The 13,730-nt window shown below is 39.3% G+C and overlaps 1 pseudogene across 1 annotated transcript; it reads right to left on the reverse strand.

Annotated features, from left to right (window-relative positions):
- Nucleotides 1-10,426: 10,426 nt before the first annotated feature.
- On the reverse strand, nucleotides 10,427-11,228 carry LOC308616588 (small ribosomal subunit protein eS21-like; annotated as a pseudogene). The gene has a single exon. The product of its transcript is annotated as a small ribosomal subunit protein eS21-like (transcript).
- Nucleotides 11,229-13,730: the final 2,502 nt, after the last annotated feature.

Here is a 13,730-nt window from a genome sequence, read left to right on the forward strand (position 1 = left end):
GTTCGTTGATTTACATGGCTATGCCAAGGGGTGCAAAACAGGAGATTGTCTGAGCATCTATTATAATAGGGTCAGAAAACTATGGCTATGGACAAGCTGGTTGTTTTTGTAAATGAACTTTTAATGGAATGCAGTCAGGTCCATTCATTTACATATTGCCTACTGCTACTTCTGTGCAACAACAGCAGAGTTGAGTAGTTGCGATAGAGATCCTATTGCCAGGCCCTCAAGATAAGAATGAACACTATCTGATTGATTGGCTCAAGATGGCGGAGTAGAAGGACGTGCGTTCACTCCCTCTTGTGAGACCACCGGAATCACAACTAACTCCTGAACAATCATCGACAGGAAGACACTGGAACTCACCAAAAAAGATACCTTGGGCTTCCCTGGTGGTGCAGTGGTTGGGAGTCCACCTGCCAATGCAGTGGACGCAGGTTCGTGCCCCGGTCCGGGAGGATCCCGCATGCCGCGGGGCAGCTGGGCCCGTGAGCCATGGACGCTGAGCCTGCGTGTACGGAGCCTGTGCTCCACAATGAGAGAGGCTACAACAGTGAGAGGCCCACGTATCACAAAAAAAAAAAAAAGAAAAAAAGATACCTCACATCCAAAGACAAAGGAAAAGCCACAATGAGACAGTAGGAGGGGTGCAAACACAATAAAAGCAAATCTCATAACTGCTGGGTGGGTGACTCACAAACTGGAGAACAATTTTACCACAGAAGTCCACCCACTGGACTGAAGGTTCTGAGCTCCACGTAAGGCTTTCCAACCTGGGGGTCTGGCAATGGGAGGAGTAATTCCCAGAGAATCAGACTTTGAAGGCTAGCAGGATTTGGTTGCAGGACTTCGACAGGACTGGGGGAAACAGAGACTCCACTCTTGGAGGGCATACACAAAGTAGTGTGCACATCAGGACCCAGGGGAAGGAGCAGTGACGCTATAGGAGACTGAACCAGACCTACCTGTTAGTGTGGGAGGATCTCCTGCAGAGCTGGGGGCAACCGAAGGGACAAGGACAGCAGAAGTTCTGGGAAGTACTCCTTTTCATGAGTCCTCCCAGAGTCCACCACTAGCCCCATCAAAGAGCCTGTAGGCACCAGCTCTAAGTCTCCACAGGCCGAACAACAAACAGGGAGGGAACTCAGCCCCACCCATCAGCAGACAAGCAGATTAAAGATTTACTGAGCTCTGCCCACCAGAGCAACACCCAGCTCTGCCCAGCACCAGTCCCTCCCATCAAAGCTTGCACAAGCCTCTTAGAAAGCCTCATCCACCAGAGGGCAGACAGCAGAAGCAAGAAGAACTACAAACCTGCAGCCTGTGGAACGAAAACCACATTCACAGAAAGATAGACAAAATGAAAAGGCAGAAGACTATGGACCAGATGAAGGAATAAGATAAAACCACAGAAAAACAACTAAATGAACTGGAGATAGGCAACCTTCCAGAAAAAGAATTCAGAATAATGACAGTGAAGATGATCCAGGACCTTGGAAAAAGAATGGAGGCAAAGATCGAGAAGATGCAAAAAATGTTTAACAAACACCTAGAAGAATTAAAGAACAAACAAACAGAGATGAACAACACAATAACTGAAATTAACAATACACTAGAACGAATCAATAGCAGAATAACAGAGGCAGAAGAACGGATAAGTGACCTGGAAAACAGAATGGTGGAATTCACTGCTGTGGAACAGAATAAAGAAAAAAGAATGAAAAGAAAAGAAGACAGCCTAAGAGACCTCTGGGACAAAATTAAATGCAACAACATTCGCATTATAGGGGTCTCAGAAGGAGAAGAGAGAGAAAGGACCTGAGAAAATATTTGAAGAGATTATAGTCGAAAGCTTCCCTAACATGGGAAAGGAAACAGCCACCAAAGTCCAGGAAGCACAGAGAGTCCAGGCAAGATAAACCCAAAGAGAAACATGACAAGACACATAGTAATCAAGTTGACAAACATTAAAGACAAAGAAAAATTATTCAAAGCAACAAGGGAAAAATGACAAATAACATACACGGGAACTCCCATAAGGTGAACACCTGATTTCTCAGCAGAAACTCTACAAGCCAGATGGAAGTGGCACTATACATTAAAAGTAATGAAAGGGAAGAACCTACAGCTAAGATTACTCTACCTGGCAAGGATCTCATTCAGATTTGACAGAGAAATCAAAAGCTTTAGAGACAAGCAAACGCTGAGAGAATTCAGCACCACAAAACCAGTTCTACAACAAATGCTAAAGGAACTTCTCTAAGAGGGAAACACAAGAGAAGAAAAGCACCTACAATAACAAACCCAAAACAATTAAGAAAATGGTAATAGGAACATACATATTAATAATTATGTTAAATGTGAGTGGATTAAATGTTCCAACCAAAAGATACAGGCTCACTGAATGGATACAAAAACAAGACCCATATATATGCTGTCTACAAGAGACCCACATCAGACCTAGGGACACATACAGACTGAAAGTGAGGGGATAGAAGAAGATATTCCATGAAAATGAAAATCAAAAGAAAGCTGGAGTAGCAATACTTATATCAGATATAATAGACTTTAAAATAAAGAATGTTACAAGAGACAAAGAAGGACACTACATAATGATCAAGGCATCAATCCAAGAAGAAGATATAACAATTATAAATATATATGCACCCAACATAGGAGCACCTCAATACATAAGGCAAATGCTAACAGCTATAAAAGAGGAAATTGACAGTGACACAATAATAGTGGGGGACTTTAACAGCTCACTTACACCAATGGACAGATCATCCCAACAGAAAATTAATAAGGAAACACAAACTTTAAATGACACAGTAGACCAGATAGATCAAATTGGTATTTATAGGACATTCCTTCCGAAATCAGCAGATTACACTTCCTTCTCAAGTGCACAAGGAAAATTCTCCAGGATAGACAACATCTTGGGTAACAAATCAAGCCTGGGTATATTTAAGAAAATTGAAGTCACATCAAGATCTTTTCTGACCACAACACTATGAGATTAGAAATCAATTACAGGGAAAATAAAACATAAAAAACACAAACACATGTAAGTTACATAATATGTTACTAAATAACCAAGAGCTCACTGAAGAATTCAAAGATGAAATCAAATAATATTTGGAGACATATGACAATGAAAACACGAAGTGCCAAAACCTATTGGACACAGCAAATGCAGTTCTAAGAGGGAAGTTTATGGCAATACAATCCTACCTCAAGAAACAAGAAACATCTCAAACACTCTAACCTTATACCTAAAGGAACTAGAGAAAGAAGAACAAACAAAACCCAAAGTTAGTAGAAGGAAAGAAATCATAAAGATCAGAGCAGAAATAAATGAAATAGAAACAAAGAAAACAATAGCAAAGATAAACAAAACTAAAAGCTCGTTCTTTGAGAAGATAAACAAAATTGATAAACCTTTAGCCAGACTCATCAAGAAAAAGAGGGAGAGGACTCAAATCAATAAAATTAGAAATGAAAAAGGAGAAGTTACAATGGACACTGCAGAAATACAAAGCATCATAAGAGACTACTACAAGCAACTCTATGCCAATAAAATGGACATCCTGGAAGAAATGGACAAATCCTTAGAAAGGTATAACCTTCCAAGACTGAACCAGGAGAAAAAAGAAAATATGACCTCACCAATCACAACTAATGAAACTGAAACTGTGATTAAAAATATTCCAGCAGGGCTTCCGTGGTGGCGCAGTGGTTGAGAGTCCGCCTGCCGATGCAGGGGACACAGGTTCGTGCCCTGGTCCTGGAAGATCCCACATGCCGCAGAGCGGCTGGGCCTGTGAGCCATGGCCGCTGAGCCTGCGCGTCCGGAGCCTGTGCTCCGCAACGGGAAAAGCCACAACAGTGAGAGGCCCGCGTACCGCAAAAACAAAAAAACAAAAAAACAAACAAAAAAATATTCCAGCAAACAAAAGTCCAGGACCAGACATCTTTACAGGTGAATTCTACCAAACATTTAGAGAAGAGGTAACACCCACCCTTCTCAAACTCTTCCACAAAATTGCAGAGGAAGGAACACTCCCAAACTCATTCTACAGGGCCACCATCACCGTGATACCAATACCAGACAAAGATACTACAAAAAAAGAAAATTACAGACCACTATCACTGATGAATATAGATGCAAAAATCCTCAACAAAATACTAGCAAAGTGAATCCAACAGCACACTAAAAGGATCATACACCACGATCAAGTGGGATTTATCCCAGGGATGCAAAGATTCTTCAATATACGCAAATCAAACAATGTGATACACCATATTAACAAATTGAAGAATAAACACCATATGCTCCTCTCAATAGATGCAGAAAAAGCTTCTGACAAAATTCAACCCCATTTATGATCAAAACTCTCCAAACAGTGGGCATAGATGGAACCTACCTCAACATAATAAAGGCCATATATGACAAAGCCACAGCAAACATCATTCTCAATGGTGAAAAACTGAAACGATTTCTTCTAAGTTCAGGAACAAGACAAGGATGCCACTCTTGCCACTATTATTCAACACAGTTTTGGAAGTCGTAGCCACAGCAATCAGAGAGAAAAAGAAATAAAAGAATACAAATTGGAAAAGAAGTAAAACTGTCACTGTTTGCAGGTGACAGGATCCTATACATAGAGAATCCTAAAGATGCCACCAGAAAACTACTGGAGCTAGTCAATGAATTTGGTAAAGTTGCATGATACAAAATGTATGCACAGAAATCTCTTTCATTCCTATACACTAACAATGAAAAATCAGAAAGAGAAATTAAGGAAACACTCCCATTTACCATTCCAACAAAAAGAATAAAATACCTAGGAATAAACCTACCTAAGGAGGTAAAAGACTTGTACTCAAAAAACTATAAGACACTGATGAAAGAAATCAAAGATGACACAAAGAGATGGAGAGATATACCATGTTCTTGGATTGGAAGAATGAATATTGTGAAAATGACTATACTATCCAAAGCAATCTACAGATTCAGTGCAATCTATCAAATTACCAATGGCATTTTTTACAGAACTAGAACAAAAAACCTTAAAACTTGCATGGAGACACAAAAGACCCTGAATAGCCAATGCAATCTTGAGGGAAAAAAACAGAGCTGGAGGAACCAGGCTCCCTCACTTCAGACAGCTACAAAGCTACAGTAATCAAGACAATATGGTACTGGCACAAAAACAGAAATATAGATCAATGGAACAGGATAGAAAGCCCAGAGATAAACCCATGTACCTATGGTCAACTAATCTATGACAAAGGAGGCAAGGATATACAATGGAGAAAAGACAGTCTCTTCAATAAGTGGTGCTGGGAAAACTGCACAGCTACATGTAAAGGAATGAAATTAGAACACTCCCTAACACCATACACAAAAATAAACCCAAAATGGATTAAAGACCTAAATGTAAGACCAGGCACTATAAAACTCTTAGAGGTAAACATAGGAAGAACACTCTTCAACATAAATCACAGCAAGATCTTTTTTGACCCACCTCCTAGAGTAATTGAAATAAAAACAAAAATAAACAAATGGGACCTAATGAAACTTAAAAGCTTTCCCACAGCAAAGGAAACTATAAACAAGATGAAAAGACAACCCTCAGAATGGGAGAAAGTATTTGCAAACGAATCAACGGACAAAGGATTATTAATCTCCAAAATATATAAACAGCTCATGCAGCTCCATATTAAAAAAAAAAAAAAACAGTCAAAATCAGGCAGAAGACCTAAATAGACATTTCTCCAGAGACGACATACAGATGGCTAAGAGGCATATGAAATGCTGCTCCACATCACTAATTATTAGAGAAATGCAAATCAAAACTACCATGAGGTATCACCTCACACCAGTTAGAATGGGCATCATCAGAAAATCTAGAAACAATAAATGCTGGAGAGGGTGTGGAGAAAAGGGAACCCTCTTGCACTGTTGGTGGGAATATAAGTTGTTACAGCCACTGTGGAGAACAGTATAGAGGTTCCTTCAAAAACTAAAAATAGAATTACCGCATGACCCAGCAGTCCCACTACTGGACCTATACCCAGAGAAAACCATAATTCAAGAAGTCACATGCACCCCAATGTTCATTGCAGCACTATTAACAATAGCCAGGTCGTGGAAGCAGCCTAAATGCCCATCGACAGACGAATGGATAAAGAAGATGTGGTACCTATATACAATGGAATATTACTCAGCCATAAAAAGGAATGAAATTGTGTCATTTGTAGAGATGTCGATGGACCTAGAGACTGTCATACAGAGTGAAGTAAGTCAGAAAGAGAAAAACAAATATTGTATATTAACGCATATATGTGGAATCTAGAAAAGTGGTACAGCTGAACCAGTTTGCAAGGCAGAAATAGAGACACAGATATAGAGAACAAACGTGGACTCCAAGAGGGGAAAGCGTGGTAGGGGAGGGGGGTAGGATGAATTGGTAGATTGGGATTTACATATATACATTAATATGTATAAAATAGATAACTAATAAGAACCTGCTGTATAAAAATAAATAAATAAAATTTTAAAAAAAGAATATTTACTATCTGATCCATTAACAATAAGGTTGCCGACCTCTACTATACAATAATCTTCTTTGTTGTATAAATGACTTATGAGGATATTTTTCCCAAAGATAGTTCTTACCCTAAGCTGCCACCAGCTTTTAAAATAAAAATGTTGTTTTGTTTCACATAGATACAGAACATACAAACTTGTATCAAATAGCATTCTCAATTCTCTCTTGGTTGCCCTGCTATTTAAAACATGAGGTAAGGTCCAACAGAGCTGGGAAGTAATAAACAATGTATATAATTGTATAAATAAAAGAAGGTACTATATGGCTTATCCAGTTTTCAGAGAAATGAGAAGAAAAATATTTAATCAGAGATACTCTCTGTGACAAATCTATGACATGTTAAACATGTCTTAATGTGAGACGACAAAAAATGTCATGCCAGGGCTTCCCTGGTGGCGCAGTGGTTGAGAGTCCGCCTGCCGATGCAGGGGACACGGGTTCGTGCCCCGATCCCGGAGGATCCTGCATGCCGTGGAGCGGCTGGGCCCGCGAGCCATGGCCGCGGAGCCTGTGTGTCCGGAGCCTGTGCTCCGCAACGGGAGAGGCCACAGCAGTGAGAGGCCCGCGTACCGCAAAAAAAAAAAAAAAAAAAAAAAAAAAAAAAAAAAATGTCATGCCAGTGAATACTCTTATTAAGATATTTCTCCCAAAGTTAATGCTAGTTTCATTGCCAGGGTTTAAATTGTTAGGACATGTTAAGAATGATCAGGTTTTTTGCAAGGAAATATAATCACATTCGGACCTAATTAGACTTAAAAGCTTTTGCACAGCCAAAGAAACCATCAACAAAATGAAAAGACCAATAAAGTGTCAATATCCAAAATATACAGCTCATACAACTCAACATCAAAAAAACCCCAAACAACCCAATTAAAAAATGGGCAGAAGAACTGAATAGACATTTTTCCAAAGAAGATGTACAGATGGCCAACAGGCACATGAAAAGATGCTCAACATCGCTCTTCATCAGGAAAATGCAAATTAAAACCACAGTGAGATATCACCTCATACCTGTCAGAATGGCTATCATCAAAAAGAACACAAATAACAAATGTTGGGGAGGATGTGGAAAAAGGGACCCTCATACACTGTTGGTGGTAATGTCAATCAGTGTAGCCACTGTGGAAAACAATATGGTGGTTTCTCAAAAATCTAAAAATAGAACTACCATATCACCCAGCAATTCCAATCCTGGGTATATATCTGAAGAAAATGAAAACACTAATTCAAAAAGATACATGCACCCCAACGTTCATAGCAGCATTACTGACAATTGCCAAGATATGGAAACAACCTAAGTGTCCCTCAACACATGAATGGATGAAGAAGATGTGGTATATATATACAATGGAATACTACTCAGCCATAAAAAAGAATGAAAATTTGCCATTTCCAACAGCATGGATGGACTTGGAGGATATTATGCCAAGTGAAATAAGTCAGACAGAGAAAGACAAATACTATATGATATCATTTATATGTGGAATCTAAAAAATAGAACAAACTAGTGAATATAACAAAAAGGAAACAGTCACAGATATAGAGAACAAACTAGAGGTTACCAGCAGGGAGAGGGGAGGGGGCAGGGGCAAGATAGAGTAGGGGATTAAGAGGTACAAACGAGGGGCTTCCCTGGTGGCACAGTGGTTGAGAGTCCGCCTGCCAATTCAGGGGACACAGGTTCGTGCCCCGGTCCGGGAAGACCCCACATGCCACAGAGCGGCTGGGTCCGTGAGCCATGGCCACTGAGTCTGCGCGTCCGGAGCCCGTGCTCCGCAACGGGAGAGGCCACACAGTGAGAGGCCCGCGTACCGCAAAAAAAAAAAAAAAAAAAAAAAAAGAGGTACAAACTATTGGGTATAAAATCATCTACAAGGATATACTGTACAACAGAGGGAATATAGCCAATATTTTATAATCACTATAAATGAGTATAACGTTTTAAAAGTTGTGAATCACTATGTTGTATAACTGTAACTTATATAATATTGTATAACTATATCTCAATTTTTAAAAAGTTAAAAAAAAAAAGAATCACATTCAGGCATTCAGGCAGCAGGGTTTCTCTCCCTTCAATGTGCATATGAATCACGTAGGGAACATCTCACAATGCAGATTCTGACTCAGTAGTCTGAGGTGGGACTTGCGATTGTGCATCCCTAACCTGCTCACCTCTGGACCACACTTTGAGTTGCCAAGCTCTATTACTTAGTCTTTTCTCTACTTTCCTGTGGTAACCAGTCTCTAAGATGGCTCCCAATCATCCCTACCTGCAGAATCCACCTTCTTGTGTGATCCTCTCTCACATTGTGCCAGGGTGGATCTGTACGAGAGTTTATGCATGGTATGTCACTTCCAAGATTAGTTTATTAAAAACTTCCATCGTAGGTGTATGTTTTCTCTCTTTCTCCCTCTCTCCCTCTTCCTCTCCCTCTCTCTCTCTCTCATTCCACCTGGGGAAAGCCAACTGCCATGTTATAAGGCAATAGAGTGGAAAGGACCATATACTGAGAAGCTGTGTTATCTGACCAGCAGCTACCGAGGACCCAAGGCCTACTAACAACTACCTGAGTGAATTTAGAACCAGATCCTTCAACTCTGGCTAAACATTGACATCCATGCAGCCCTGTCTGAGAGCTTGACTGCAAATTCATAAGAGACCCTGAGCCAGAACCACCCAGGTAAGCCACTTTCCGATTCCTGACCCTCAGAAACTATGTGAGATAATACATGGTTGTGGTTTTTTCCAGCTGCTAAGTTTTGTGATAATTTGTTATACAGCAATAGGTAACTAATACCTTTAGTTAATGATTTTACAGTATCTTTTTAGAGAGTCTGCACTAATCAAGAAAGGGTAAAATGCAATTATTTATGGCTAATCAAAAAAGAAAAAACTAATACCTTATAACTACAGTGTCTTTTCACATTAATCACCATGCTTTAGTCTCACACTCATTAGAGGTAGAGATGGTAGGGTCATCAGTCCCCCTTTACAGATTTGTAATCTGGTAGATCCAGAGAAGCTTGATGTTTGTCCAATATCATATAGCAAGTCAGACAAACCTGAACTGGACCTCCACCTTTCATATTTCTCCTCCCAGGGTTCTTGTCATTAGAATCCCCTGCCTCTGCTTACCATTTCTATACAACTGTTGGTTGGTGGTCAACTAAATAAGGAAGCTGGGAAACATTTAAGAGTTTAGCTCTAGGTTGTAATACCCAGTATAAGAATGAGAGTTGTAATGAGAGCTACCAGCTGTTACATCACTTGTGCCATTATTATTTTATCAGATACTTTATTGAACCAGATAAACTGTCATATTATGTATAGCCCAGGACCTAACTGGCAGATCTCCCACCAACTCTTTATGTATCAGTGACTTGATAAATACTGCGTTTAATTCTTTTTTCCACCTTTCTTGAGATATAATTTACATACCGCACTGTATAAGTTTAAGGTGTACAGCATAATGATTTGACTTACATATATTGTGAAATGATTACCACAATAAGTTTAGTTAACATCTGTCATCTCATATAGATACAAAAAAAAAAAGAAAAAAAAGCCTGTTTTTTCCTTGTGATAAAAACTCATGGATCTACTCTCTTAACTTTCAAGTATACCCTACAGCGGTGTTACCTATAGTCATCATGTTGTACATTACATCCCTAGTACTTGTTTATCTTACAAACTGGAAGGTTGCATTTTTTACCACCTTCATACAGTTACCCCCTCCCTCCAATCCCCACCTCTGGTAAACACAAATCTGATCTGTTCTGTGAGTTTGGGGCTTTTTAAAGATTCCACCTACAAGCGACTTCACAGGGTGTTTAATTTTATTGCATGTTAATAAAAGCACTTAGGAGTGAGGTGGGGTTATGTCTCCACAGTTTCTTCAGTGTTTTGAAAAGATCACTTAGGGTTTACAAAATTTTGAGTTTGGAGATCATGTAGAAGAAATTAATATGCAGTTGAAAAAGCTTATAAACAACCAAGATGTCCTGGCTTCCACATTCAGGAATACACCTGATCTACTGGAGGATGAGTTAGTATTTAGTTATCTGGGATCTATGTTGATTTGTGATTCACTAAAATATTTCTGCATGACATTAGTTTTAGTCGTGTCTTTAGATGTTTGGGGGAAAATAAGCATGAAACTTATCATGATATTAAGGCATTTTATGATTTGGGAAAAATATTTAGGACAAAATTATTCTTCTTGAGCTAAGAAAGTACTAAAATAGTCATCTTGAAACAAATATTCTTTTTTGTTTTGTTTTGTTTTGTTTTGTGGGTTTTCACTATTTATTTATGACAAATGCTCCACATCTGTGATCCTCTCCAGTCAGAAGTTCTTTGAGACGATGCCGTCAGTCTTGGCCAGTCGGAGAATGGAATCATCTGACTCACCCATCCTGTGAATGGCCCCGCCAATAGTATAGGTTTTAAACTCCCCGTTGAACGTGCCTGTCACCGTGTCAGCCTCGGCCACGTTCATCTGGATGGCGCGTGGTCCTTGGCAGTGATGATGCAGTAGCTGGACGAGCATTTCCGCGGCATGCACAGGTCCATGAACTCGCTGGCGTCGTTCTGCATGTTGAAGGTGCGTCTGGTGGCACCATGATGAGTGCTCGTGCAGAAAGGCAAAACAACTATTCTTAGAGCAATTTACACTACATTTTCCAATTCCCTTAGTGTTGAAATCACCAGAAACTAGAGAGCCTGGCTAGGGTGGTAACATCACCACCCACTAGCTATGTGATACTTGGTTAAAGTCGCTGAACTTCAGTCTCTTTACTAAAAAATGGGCTCAATTCGATGTTACAGTATTTTAAAGAGACTTAAATAACTTAATATCTGTAAATTACATAGTATAGTGCCTATGACATAATAACTTTCACCAAATGCTGAGAATCTGTTATTTACTAAGTAATAGTTTTGTAAATGGTAACAATCAGGCAATGGGACCTTGTTTCTCCTGCTTGCTATGAACTTCAGGAGAAGAAAGCTAGGAAAATTATGGTGAGTGAGAAGGAACAGAGGCTAGAAAAGTAAAAGATAAAATCAGTTCTATTTGTTAATTTTCATTCACATCATCTAGGAATAGATCATATCAAACTTTGGGAGGAAACTGTACATATTTATGAAGTACATATCAAGCATTTGAAATATTCCTTTAGTCCACTAAATATATTTTCCAAAACATTCATCTGGCATTTAGCCTGTACACTTCTGAGACCTAGTTACCTTATTTCCTCATTTAAATTGTAATATACACAACCCTCTTTTCCTAGGTGACACTTTGAAATATGAAATGCAATTCCCAGTTCTGCAGTAGGTTTGCATTCCTGTTAGAATTGCTAGGCCTTCCATTCATTTAGATCAGATGAAGTGTGTCATCTTCAGTAAAGCTTTACCCAAGTTCTTTGGGCAAAGGCAGCTTTTTCCCTTGAGCTTCTCCAGAAAACAATCTGCAACTATTCCTGTTGTTTTCTAAACATTTATTTACATACTTCTTTCCTCCACTAGATGGCAATCACATCAGAAATATGAAGTTTAAATTTTTATTTCATCTTTTGCTGAGAGGGGGTACATAAATATTAACTGAGTGAGTGATGAAGGGAAAGAATTTGATTCTTTACTGTGGAGTGGAATACATGGAAATATATAGTCTTCTGAGATCTGTGTTTATATATCAATTAGATATTGATATAAATACATGGTATTTAGAAAGAACAATGATCTTACCCTCACGCTAGACTCTTGTGTTTACTTACAGTGGTATGATAAAGACGGCTAAATAAAAGATAATGAAGAACTTTAAAAAATCAACTCTTCAAAAGAATGTTTAGCAGTTCTGAGATCAAAGGTCAGCTACTAGTATCTTGTATCTTATTATCCAAAAGCAAGTAGTAATTCCCCAGGTGCACACAACATGGCGCCTGTAGATCACCTGTGAAATAAACATACTCTGGCTGTCAAGAAATGTTTGGTTGTTGTTGTGGGGTTTGCCCCGCTGAGTGAAAGATTTAAAATTAAACATCAGTTTAGATGGGGGGAAAAAAAGGTGGCTAAGATTTTTGACAGTTTTTCCTTCTGCTCCCAAAGTGGCTTCCCAGCAGCAACTTTGGCAATTGCTCTTGGCAGTAGTTCCTGACACAGGCTCCCAGCACCTGCTCCCATCTGTAAGGGCTCTTCTCTGAAGTGACTTCCACTGGCAGGGAGTTCCATTATCAAAACTCTAGGGCAGTAGCAGCCTATCCTATCTTTGGGGGCACTAGCCTCCCTCGTCCTTCTTTTGGTACCTGGTCCCTGCTCTCTTAGCACCATTTCTAGGGCAGCTCACAGCAGGACCCACAGAGTCCTCTGGACATTTACAGAATGAAACTGCTCTTTTTGAGGAACAAGTTCAAAAGTATGAAGATAAAAATCCTAAATTATAGACCATAGTGCTATATTCTCTGTAATTGTCTATGGTCCACTCAACACTTTCTGAGGTTTGGGATCCCCCTTTGGAGTTGTAACTGCTTGAGGACATTACGTTAACCCTTAGTGGCTGGTGGAACACAAGCTTAGTGAAGATTTTGCTGTTTTATCTTATCTTACCTTACCTCACAGCACACATTTCCCTCTTCTTCTGGTGTTTTTTGGAGGGTGTTTCCCTCACCTAGTTTCAGTGCATGTGGTTGAGGTGGAGATAGATAATACCCACTATCTCCTTTGTTCAAGGGATTATACTATGTTCTGTGTTGCACAGATTCTGTTGATCCAAACAACAAAATTCCAGGAATTTTATTTATACATGTATCTATGTATTAGGAAAGATAAATTATTTTTCTGATGACCTTGTTAAAGATGAAAGGATTATGTAATCTTCAGCTACTATTGGCAACTATGGGAAGATGGCCTACATGTGAAAGTGAGTGAATGCGTGTGTGTGTGTGTGTGTGTGAGAGAGAGAGAGAGAGAGAGAGAAAGAGAGAGAAAATCCTGAAAATAATATTTGAATGCCTGAACTTAACCTGTCTGACCAGCTCTACTCATGGGTTTCTCTATTATGTGAGTCAATAAATTACTCTATTCTTATTATTTGCATAAGGTAGTTTGAATTA

This window comes from Mesoplodon bidens, assembly GCF_964165515.1.
Source record: "Mesoplodon bidens genome assembly, chromosome: 4".
Classification (NCBI taxonomy): domain Eukaryota; kingdom Metazoa; phylum Chordata; class Mammalia; order Artiodactyla; family Ziphiidae; genus Mesoplodon; species Mesoplodon bidens.